This window comes from Panthera onca, chromosome F2 (assembly GCF_046562875.1).
Source record: "Panthera onca isolate mPanOnc1 chromosome F2, mPanOnc1 haplotype 2, whole genome shotgun sequence".
NCBI lineage: Eukaryota > Metazoa > Chordata > Mammalia > Carnivora > Felidae > Panthera > Panthera onca.
Genome location: NC_138356.1, coordinates 79,515,373 through 79,527,187, shown reverse-complemented (window position 1 = coordinate 79,527,187; position 11,815 = coordinate 79,515,373). Strand labels below are relative to the sequence as shown.

The window sequence follows — 11,815 nt, the reverse complement described above, 5'->3', positions numbered from 1 at the left end:
AGCCCCCCAGTCTGTGGTATTCTGGAATAACCACCCGAAGGGACATACGGCCATCCAATAGCAACTCAACTTCTGCTGAAAGCAAATCTGGAGCTGAGATTATCTTCCTTTTTTTCAATTTAAGTGTTATCGAGGCATGACAGGTGTTACAGAAAAGTATACCCATCTTAAGTGTGTGGCTTGATGAACCTCCACAGACTGACCCATCCACATCACCCAAGTCCCAAGTCCAGAAGCAGATGACGGGCACCCCAGAAGCTGCCCTCACCCTCTCCAGGCACGGACACCCCAGCAAAGCCACTACCCTCCTGACCTCTGATTATATTAAGATCTTAAATAAATGGACCCATGTGTGTGTACTTGCTAATATCTGCTTCTTTTGTGTACGTGTGAACTTCACCCACATTGCCTGTTATGGCTTTTGTTCTCACTGCTGAGTTCCACTCTAGAAGCGTGCCAGTCCATGGTAGATGGACATTCTTTCTAGCTGTTGGCGATTATTTGTTATACAGATATGAACATTCTGGAACGTTACAAAGGCAGGGGGAGGCTGAGCCACTGGAAAAATCTACTGAGGAACAATATACATATCGCTATAAAATTTTCCAGAGCCCCATGGCCCACCCGCACCTGTGCGGGGTCCAGTTCCTGCTGTGAACCTCTGGCTTCCACATCATCCCAACCCCGATGCCTGAGGGATGCAGCTGTGGGGACTGCAAGTAGTTCCAGGTGAACAGAACCAGGGATGGGAATTGGGTAGTTTCTTATTTTATTGACTTATTTTGAGAGAGAGAGAGAGAGAAAAGGGGGGGGAGAGAGAGAGAGAGAAAAGGGGGGGGAGAGAGAGAGAGAGAAAAGGGGGGGGAGAGAGAGAGAGAGAAAAGGGGGGGGAGAGAGAGAGAGAGAAAAGGGGGGGGAGAGAGAGAGAGAGAAAAGGGGGGGGAGAGAGAGAGAGAGAAAAGGGGGGGGAGAGAGAGAGAGAGAAAAGGGGGGGGAGAGAGAGAGAGAAAAGGGGGGGGAGAGAGAGAGAGAAAAGGGGGGGGAGAGAGAGAGAGAAAAGGGGGGGGAGAGAGAGAGAGAAAAGGGGGGGGAGAGAGAGAGAAAAGGGGGGGGAGAGAGAGAGAAAAGGGGGGGGGAGAGAGAGAGAAAAGGGGGGGGAGAGAGAGAGAAAAGGGGGGGGAGAGAGAGAGAGAGAAAAGGGGGGGGAGAGGGAGGGAGAAAATCCCAAGCAACAGATCCAATGCACAGGCAGAGCAGAGCCCAATGTAGGGCTCAAGCTGATGAACCATGATCAGGTACTGATCATTTGATCAGCCTAGATGTAGGGTCATCAATAATCCTGTTGCTCAGCGCGTGACCAACGACCCAAGGCAAATTCACAGCTCTCGGGTCTCTCACGTCAAGTTAGGGCTACACCCACGCTCCCACTTGACCTGATCTCTCGCCTTGTCTTCCTACTCTTAATTCACAGTATTTCGATTCCACTTCCCAGAGAGAATCTGATGGGCCAAACTTGGTTTGGGTCATACATCTGTGGTTGGCATGATGATGCCCATCTATGGGTAGCCAGGGTGGCTTAGGGCAGACAACATTTCTGCTCAAGCAAAAACACATTACAGGTTCTCAGAGGTTTTGATGCTCACCCGGCCTCGTTTGTAAACTGTTTACATTGCCAGCCCCCCACCCCATTATGAGGGTCTCCCTTATCCCCATTAATAATTGTGTTCACGGTGTCTTCTTTTCTTCTTGGCACATCCTTCCAGTCCCCTCCCTCCCTCCACCAAGACTTGTTCCTAATGTGGTCGGCCATCTGTCCAGGGTCCTGTGGCCATGTGTCCTGCAAAGGCAGCATCTATTACCTACTAAGAGAGAGGTAAAGAAGTGGAGATCAGGGGCGGATGGCAGAGCAGGTGAGGTTAAGACTGTGGGGAGGACTTGGGGGTTCCCCACAGTCCCATCAATGTTTAGCTGTAAAATGGGACTAATGTGTCCCTGGACAGTGTGGTGTGTCAAACTGAGATACGACCCAGTGGCCACAGGATCTGATGAGCAGATGGCACCTTCACAAAGACAAAAATCACTCTTTCCTTTGCATGGATATAGCCTCTGGCCCCAGAAGCACAGCTCGGTGAGGGTCAGCCCTATTTCCATTCACATGCCACCTTGGTCCAGCTTGCCTGTGCAGTGCACAACAGGTACACCTGTATGCAGCAGCCTTCATGTTTTTTTTTTTATACCAGAGAAGTTAAAATACATCATGCCAAGGTCATGCAGGGAAGAGCTAAATCAGACACCCTGGTGCTGACCAAATGCTGAATCCCAAATAGGCCAAAGTATTAATTAAAGGTAGACTGTGCTCTGTGGGCATGTTTAGCACAAACCTAGTCCCTCATACACAAAACCACACATTTATTATTTAGTAAGGTGAGCTCTGTTTTGAGCCATCTTTTCTCATTTAGTTCATTCAAGAAATAATTGTAAGCCTAGGATATGCCAGGCAGGCACAAAGATACCTTTGAAGAGCTTGTATATAGTACGGGATGAGAGATAATAAATGTGGTGAATAGAGAAGTGATGCTGTCCCACATTTGAGTGGGGTCACAGAACAGAGGAGGAGGAGGAGGAGGAGGAGGAGGAGGAGGAGGAGGAGGAGGCAGCGGCCAGAGTGGGGACTTGGAGGCCAGCAGGAGGTGGTAGCCTGTGCAAGTGGCACTCAGGGCTGAAAGGTGAACTTGAGCAAAGGCTTGAGGAAGGAGAGGAGCCAGCCACGCCAGCCAATGCCGCCTCTCCCCCCTCCTCCACAGACCTGGAGCTGCAACAGGACACACAAGGTTAAGGAGAAGTGATTGGACCTCCCCCTTGTGGGGTCATGGCTGAGAATTCTAGAACAGCTTCGAGCTGGAGTCCATGAGGCAGTGAGGAGTGATGGGCATAGCCAATGTGCAGCCCACAGTCCCCTCCACCCCCCCTGCAGACAGGGAGGACCTGCCCTCACTCACCTGGTGTGGAGGGCCGTCCTGAGGAGGGGTGGGGAGGGAATGACCAGGAACACGTTACCCTGGGAGGCATGTGGGCCCAGCCCCCTCAAGTCCAGCTATCTGTCTGTTGACCGCCCAGCTTAGAGAAGGCTGGCCCCTCCAGCTCCAGGCTGAAGTGACACAGCTGGGACACTGGTCTCTGACTACTCGCCTCAGGAGCACCATGCACCCAGCAGGTCCCTTTGGGGGGGTTCTAGGGCCAGTTTTTCCCTAGGGTATTGGTGGGGCCCATTTGCTCCTGGCTTCAGCTGGGATCAGAACTCAGCCAGGGTTCCTTTTATGGCCCTCACCATGGGCTGTCTGGAAGTAGAGCCTGGGGAGGGGAGGGGAGGGGAGGGCAGGGGAGGGCAGGGGAGGGCAGGGGAGGGGAGGGGATCCTAGCTCGGAGCAGATGTTGCTGGCTCACACAGCCGCTCTGCATACCATGAGGTCCCCACAGAGCCATCAGAGAAGCCAGCCGGCTGACCGGCCTCCCGCGTCGTCCCGTTGTCATGGTAATGCCCCAGTGCAGCACCAGGAATAGATGGCTTTTGAAGGGTGAGTGGGTGGAGTCTCGTAAAAGGTATGAGGAGGCTGGGGGAGGGGATTTTCCCTGAGGGATTCTGAGTGGGCACAGGATTCTCCTTTCCAGCTGTCTTGCCAGCGGTGGCCCTTCTGTTCATTCTGGAGACAAACATCTACCACCTGCATGCTGTAGTTTGCAGTGCTGGACATGATGGGGGAGCAGGGCACCAAATCCCCAGGCACATGGGGGGCATAACCAGTGCCCATTCATCCCTGGGCCCCTGACCTTTCCCAGTTAGAGGGGGGAGTGCAGGGCTCAGGGTCCGCACCTCTCACCAAGTAAACCCAGGCAAGTCCCTCAACCTTTCCAAGGCTCAGATGCCCAACCAGAGGAGAACCAGGGGGACTTAGGCAGTAAGAGATTCCAGGGAGTTGGTTTACATGGTTGTGGAGTCCCAGCTGTGGCTCAGTGAGTCTGGAATCCACAGGGCAAACCACCAGGAAGGGCAGACTGGAACTCTCGAATACAGGCCGAAGCCATGTCCACAGGTGGGGTCTCTCCTTCCTCAGGGAAGTCACCTGATTCTGGCCTTTAAGCACATCTACAAAACGCTGTAGGGGTGCCTGGTGACTCGGTTAAGCACCCAGCTTCGGCTCAGGTCATGATCTCACAGTTCAGGAGTTCGAGCCCCACGTCGGGCTCTGCGCTGACAGCTCAGAGCCTGGAGCCTGCTTTGGATTCTGTGTCTCCCTCTTTCTCTGCCCTTCCCCCACTCACTCGCTCTCAATCTCTCTCAATAAACAAACAAAACAAACATTAAAAAAATAAAAACAAAACAAACCCTTCCCAGCGGTGCCCGGATTAGAGTTTGGCCAAGGAACTAGGGACCAGGTTGACACAAAGGCCATGGTCACCGGTGGCTTCTCGATAGAACGGGGCTGGCAGGCTCTTTGGGAGCTTGCTGCAGGATTTACCCAATGGGTTTCGTTTCGGCCTAATTCCAACAAGAACCGACAGCAATGGTAGCCACAGAGGACTTTGGGGAATCCTCACCAGGTGCCAGGCACCTTCTCAGCACCTCTAATCCTCACAAAGACCCTGTCTGGCACCTGAGGATCAAAAGGTACCTGCCAAAGAAGAGAGTATGTTGCCTAACTTAGTCTAAGCCCTTCCAGGAGCCAGCAGGGGCCAGAAGGCAAAGAAAACGGTATTTTCTGCCAGGAGCACTGCCGGATGCTGTGCATAGAGGCGAGGTGGGCCAGGACAGAGTTCAAGCTGAGGAGAGCTGACAAGCACTGTTGTGCATTCGCTCGCGCCCCCATCCTGCACACAGGTTGCAGGCCCCCGTCCCCTCACCCCCACCCTCCGTGCCCTCCATACTGAGGGGTCTTTAGCCTCGTGTGATGGTGGAGGACACCGAGCCCGGACGGTGGGTAAGGCCAGGGTCTGTGTGGCTGGAAGGCTCATGACCTCCCGGACACTTCACATTTTTGGAAGAGGTACCTGCTTGGGTTTGGAGCTCTTGCACTCAAGGGCTCTGAGGCTCGGTTCTGGGATAACCCTCCTGTGGATGCATGTGCCAACCGCTCTCCAAATCTGCTCCCTGCCCACCCTGCCCACCCTGCCCTGCTCTGCACCGGGAGGCCGACCCTGCGGACCGCATCCCCCAGGCGCCTCTGGCTTCTGTGTGGGGTGGTCAGTGGCAAACGCTGGGGGGAGACAGAGGGTGGGAAGGGAGAACAGCATACATGCTACCCCTTGACCACTCTGTGCCTGGCCGTGGAATGGTAGTGGTCTATCTGTGTCTGGTCTCTGGCAACTCCCCTTTCCGCCTGTCCCAGAGCCTCCTGGCCCCAGAGCCTCCTGGCCCCAGAGCCTCCTGGCCCCAGAGCGGAGAAGACTCCCCACAGTTAGGCTCAGGGTGCCTCGCCCTCCCTTCCTGGTCTCCCACATCTATTTACGGTCTTTTAAAGTTTAAGGAAAAAATTTTCTTACATTTATTTGTTTCTGAAAGAGAGAGAGAGCGAGCACATGAGCAGGGGAGGGGCAGAGAGAGAGAGGGAGACACAGAATTAGAAGCAGGCTCTAGGCTCCGAGCTGTGAGCACTGAGCCCGACACAGGGCTTGAACTCACAAACTGAGATCATCACCTGAGCCGAGGTCGGACGCTTAACGGACTGAGCCACCCAGGCGCCCATACTTACGGTCTTTTTATTGGACTCCAAGGCAACCATTTGGCTGTAGCCCCCACGGACATGTGGGTCTGGGGTCTGGTGGGTGGGAGCCCACCTAGAGAGATGGAAGGTGTGTGACAGGAACTGAGGCAGCGGGGGAGCAGAGCCGCTCCAGCTTCTGCAGGGAAATAACCCACTTTGTGAGCCATTCAGAGGACAGACTGGTCTGCCCCCCACTTGGTGTTGCCAGCGACCGCGGAGTGCCCAAGTCGTCCTGGTTTGCCTGAGACTTTCCTGGTCTTTACACTCCATGTCCCTTGTGCTGGGACTCCCCAGTCCCAGGCAGATGGGCACAGGTGGTAGCCCAGAGCGGAGTCACCTAGGGTTGCCACACAGGGCGCTCAGCGGCTTTGCCACTCTGGGAGATGGCCAAACGTGTCCCCAGGCCCAGGCTTTGTGGGGGAGGGGAGAGCAACTTTGCCCCTGTCTCTTGGAGCCTCTTGACCCCGCAGGTAGCTCGGCAGGCCCCCTCCCCTTGACCCTGCCTCGCTTCGGGGAGCTCACCGCCTGGAAATACCGCTTCCCCCAATAATTCCCTCCGAAGGCCTGGCTGGGTCTAATTGCTTGGCAGATTGCGTCCCCGGGGCCCAGCACAATTACCGAGTATTTAATAATAATTAAAACAGGAGATAAACGCTCCTCCTCCGTACCTCTCTCGCGGTGGGGTCTAGATTTCCCCAGGCACTCTTAATTGTTCTAATGTCACTGTCAGCTCACAAGCCACCTCCTCTTAAAGTCCTGGCAGGAAAGAGTAGAGTCTATATTTAATCAGCAATGCCAGGCAGGGGACTGGGGCCGCAGAGTCCTGCCTTTGTACACATCGTTCCCCTTCCCTGATTGTCCCTCGCCTCACTGACAATAAATCTGGTGCCTGCTCTCACGGGCTCAACAAACGACCTGTCGAGTATCCCTCTGTACCAGGCATCTTCCAGGAGCTGGGCAGACGGCACTCAATCAAACCAGCAGCACAGAGTAGTGGGGCCAGGGGCCACCCCGTGCCTGTCACCCTCCTTTGTCCCTAGGTGAGCCAGAGCAACCAGAACAAGGTCATGTGGATAAACCTCTCCCAGGGGCTTGGGCCCTGAGGCCTGTAGGGGACTTTGAGGTGATGGTCCAACTCTGGGCCTACCCAGCCCTGGCTCTCCCGAGGTTTGAGATGTCAGGGATCACGGTCTGCTCTGAGTTAAATCAAAGCCTCTCCAATCAGACCGAGTGACACGCTAGAGCATGCCTTCTCTGGCCAGTGACAGCGCCCCACCACCAGGATTCTGTTGTCCTCAGCCGATGAGAAGCCATGAATAGGTTCTGGGCAGAGGAAGTCCATGGCTCGAATTCCTGCCATGAACCCTGCCCGGCTGGCCCGGCGTCCAACGTGCTCCTCCTGGCCGTCCCCTAGCCACACTCTTCTCTTGGCACCTTCAGGGCATCCGGTGTTCTCCTGATCTGGGGCCCGGGCCCTGCTCCTTTGGTCCATGTGGAGCGCACCCTCCCGGGGCCTGGTCAACCCTTACCCATTCTTCAGGTCTCAGATGGTTTCCCTGACCCCACCTCCCCACTCCCTCAATGTAAATTCTGTTTTCCCGCTTATATTCTCCTTCCGCACTGAACTCTTCACAGTTGTGGTGAACATCTGTAAGAAGATATTAACCAAGTAAGACAACACGCTCCACCCCCAGGAGAGCAGCATCTAGGACTTACTGCCGTGGACCGTCTCGTTGCTTAGTGTCAGAGTCCCATCACTGTTCGTGAGACCGAGCCCTATGTCAGGCTCCATGCTAAGCGTGGAACCTGCTTAAGATGCTGTTTCCCTCTGCCCCTCTCCCCAGCTCACATTCTCTTGAAGAAAAAGAAAACACTTTCAGACAAAACGAGCCCAGGATCTAGCAATGGTCGTAGTAGGTCTCTTGGTAATCACAGTGCTCAAGATTTGGCCTGATTCATCCTTGTGCAATCCAGACTAACTGCTTGGTACACAGCAGTCATTCTGGGTCTTCAACACAAGTGTGTGTGTGTGTGTGTGTGAGAGAGAGAGCGCGAGATCTCCAGTGTCCTCAATCCCACTTTCACTACGTGCTCCATTATTTTGCTGGAGCATATCCTATGGGAGCTTTCTGCAAAATTGTCCCATGGGAGGTACGTTTTTGGAGACTTTTCTACAAAAAGGTCTTGATTTTACCGTTATTGTGGCTACTGTTCTGAATGGGAATAGAGTTTTGGTTTGGAAACGTTTTCCCTCATAGTCTTCAAGGTATTGCTGCAGAATTCTCTTTTAATGTGGTATTAAGAAGTCTAAAGACATTCTGACATTTTGTCCTGTGTACCTGTGTATGGGGTTTGTTTTCCTCTCGAGACGTACAATCTTTATCTGTCGTTCTGGATCCTCATGATGAGGTGCAGGGAGGAGTGCGTGCAAGGGGACTTGGTAAACCCTTTAAGTCTGGAAAGCAGGTCCTTAATTTCTGGGAAGACATTTTTAAACACTTTTCTTCTCTGGCTTTGCTTTCTGGAACCCCTATTCACAGCTTCTATTGCCTGAGAGGGTCTTTTATCTATTTCCGTCTTTGTTCTTTGCTTATTTCCTGGACATTTCCTCAAACACCAGGGCCCTGGGTGGCTCAGTTGGTGAAGCTTCTGACTTCAGCTGAGGTCATGATCTCATGCTTCATGGGTTTGAGCCCTGCGTCTGGCTCTGTGCTGACAGCTCAGAGACTGGAGCCTGCTTCAGATTCCGTGTGTCCCTCTCTCTCTCTGCCCACCGCCCTTCCACTCGTACTCTCAAAAATAAACAGACATTTAAAAAAATTAAGAAAACTCATCTTACATTGTCCTCCCATGGAGTTTTTCGGGTCTGCATTACTTTTTCCAATTTCAAGAGCTCCTTTATTTTCTCACCTTTTCCCCTAAAAAAATAGCATCCTGTTCCACATCATGAATACAGTATCTGAGGACATTAATAATTTTTCCTAATTTTTTCCTGCTTTGTCCCAGTGATTTCATCTTGTTCCCCCCACTTGTTTTGGCCTCTGCTTTTTGTTGGAGGTTTCCCTCGGATTTTTGGTAACCTCTGGTTGTCTGCTCATGTGTAAGAGTGGGGGATAAGGAGCTGATGGGGTGCCTGAGCACAGGATAGTTTTCTGACTCAGCTTCAGTGTGGGCTGCCCTCTCAGGGCCCTTTTTTGAGGGATCCCTGAAGCCGGTCAGAGCTCGTGGAGTTTACTCTTTCCAACTCATGTCTGAGGACGAAGGTTGGGCTGCCAGCGTTTGGGAGCAGAGAAGGGAAAAGAGGCAAAGCAGTTCACGTTCGTATGCACCATGGCCACTTAGCACCTGGGTTTCCTTTTTCCTCTCTCAAAAATATTAAAAAACAAAGAGGCAGGCAGGCAGACAGAGTGTGAGCAGGGGAGGGGCAGGGAGATAGAGGGAGACACAGAATCGGAAGCAGGCTCCAAGCTCTGAGCTGTCAGCACAGGGTCCGACGTGGGGCTTGAACCCACGAACCATGAGATCATAACCTGAGTGAAAGTTGGATGCTTAACCGACTGAGCCACCCAGGCGCCCCCTCTGGTTTTCTAACAGCATCTCTGTCCCTAAGTGTTCAGGGGTCTTCTGGGCTAGAGATTCGGTGACTCACTGCAGTGAACAAAGCTCCAGTCTTCTGCCAGGGAGAGGGGAGGGGGCCCAGGGGTGCGAGAGAGGGTTTCCACGGAGGCTTCTGGATGACAATCATGGAATCCTCCTCCTTTCAGCCTGTTTCCACCCCACCTCTAGAAGTGCCCGGGGCCATCAACCCTGGAGTTCTCTGCAGATCCTGTGGCATACGTCCGGTTGGTTCCTGGCTTTGCCCACTTCCGGTTAGTATCCCATGCCTCGCAGAAGGAAGTCCTACCATCCCCAACACTTCCTGGTTACAGCGATTTGTGTCTGTCCCCTCCTCTTCCTGTTCGTCTGGATTCAGAGCCTAAAAAAATTCCTTTCCTGCGGTTTTAGTGGAGATTCACGGGACAAAGATGAGAGATCTGTGCAACACCCCCTATCTTTAGGAGACAGAACATCTCAGGTGAAATATCCTCAGAACACGCTTTTACTGCCAGTCGTGTGACTTGTCCTGGTCCCTTCTCTGCTCTGGGCCTTGGAGGATCTTTTTACTCGCTCTTTGTGCATGTGGGGAGAGGAACACTGGGGCGCTCTGTGAGCCTCTCGCAGATCCCTGTTGATAAACGCCGTGGCTCCTTCTAGGAGCCAAGACCACAGAGGTGTGTGGGGGAAGGGAAGGGCTGTGTGAGGAACTTTAAAAACGTGGCAGAAAGAGAGAACAGCAGGGATGGCCTGTGCTGAGGGCCGAAGTCATTTTGGAGTGCGTGAGCCAGGGGTGGGAGGTCAGCAGGTGTCGAGTAAGCTTTCTGGATAAGGCCTCCCAGTGGGGCCAGGCCCAAGGATGGCCAAGCTGAAAAGCCCAGAGCTCAGCAAGACCAACCCCTCTGTGCCCAGGTGGGCCCACCAGGCCCACAGGGGCGGCATCTTGCTCAGATGCACCGGTGGGGCCATTGGCAGAAGGACGGTATGGGTGCAGAGCCACAGGAAACCGACTGGGAGACAGAACTAGGATTGCCGGAGGCGTATTGTGACAACATCAGCGACTGTTAGAGCAAGGAAGCAGGGGTGGACAGAGAAAACCCTAAGAGCAAGAGAGGTCTGACCAAACTTCAGTCAACTCAGCCAGGAGCTCCAGAGCAAAGGTGGCCGGTTGGAGAAGGCCGCGTCAGACAGATGTGGCAAAGCCATAGTATCTCCCAGTGCTTAGTCAGTGGTGGTGGACGGCCTGGGAAGAACGCAGCCTCAGAACAAGCGAGATGGAGGAAATTACTATTTGCAGCTGCCGGTCAATGTTCTTGCTTAAAGGGAGAGCTAGGGATACAGCTCCAAGGCTCCTGGGGTCAGTGGGGGTGTGGGGGTGGGGTGGGAGGAAGGCAGCCACAACCCTCATTCCCTGATTACCCACCTGAGGTGGGAAGGAGGGCAAGGCTTCCCAGAGCCACACATGTTCCCATCTTCAGGACCAGGGCAGCACAAAGCAAAGCCATAAGGACCTTTCAACGAGGACACTACCTGATTGATGATCCTACTTTACACTGCCGGTCTTTCCCCTCAGACAGACCAATGCTCAAGTTCAAGAGCATTGAACCCCACAGGCGTCCTGGAAATAATAGCCAAGGAAAAGTATTTTTACAGGCCTGCTGAGGAAATGAAGCAGGACCTGGGATGGGCAAGGTCTCAAGCGATCAGTGGTCTTCATACTAATCTCCGATGGCCAAAGTACCGAGTTGCCAGGCCCTTAATCTGTGCTCGGCCACCTGTGCATCACATACACACCATCCCACCTTTCTCACACTACCACCTGCTCGCCCGCATGGCTTGGGGGAATCCAGGAATAACCGAGCATCAGGAAGGCAGAGTCCAGATGAATTTTCAGCCCACACGGGCACTGAGCATACCCTCCGGGCTCCCTTTGCACCAGGCCCTTCGCCTGAGTAAGCCCCAGTGCTGTCCGAGGATTCCACAACCAGAAGGCAGCCCCTGGAATGATCTGGAGCCTTCTGCCCTGACAGCTTGTGCACAAATACACATTCTACACAGGGGTTGGGGGGGCCGGGGGGTCACCTACATCCCCTTCTTGAGTTTGGACACGGCAGCATGGTCCTATTCCCACTGGTCACAGACAGCGCTCGGCTAGTCACGGACCCCAGTCGTCTCTTCAGTCGTGGTGGGAGGCCTTCAGAGGTACTTGGATGCCCAGTAGTGGGGGGCGGGGAGGTTCTAATGCATAGAGGTCAGGGATGCTGCTAAGCATCCTATAATACACAGGACAGGTTATTCTACCCCCTCCCCCCCCAAATAGTCATCTAAAAAGCCGATAATGCCAAACTGTGATACCCTACTCAGGAGGATACCTGATCGACAGATCTCATTACAGCTACTATTTATTGAGCCTCTACTATATAGGAGGCACTTTACATACAGCATCTCAACCTCAACAAGCC

At 53.6% G+C, this 11,815-nt stretch overlaps 1 long non-coding RNA gene across 1 annotated transcript; it reads left to right on the top strand.

Annotated features, from left to right (window-relative positions):
• The first annotated feature begins 540 nt into the window (after positions 1 to 540).
• LOC132674802 (uncharacterized) lies at positions 541 to 9,867 on the top strand. Its single transcript, XR_013553564.1, has 3 exons — positions 541 to 729; positions 1,764 to 1,910; positions 9,524 to 9,867. It is a non-coding gene; the product is annotated as an uncharacterized LOC132674802 (long non-coding RNA).
• The last annotated feature ends 1,948 nt before the right edge of the window (positions 9,868 to 11,815 follow it).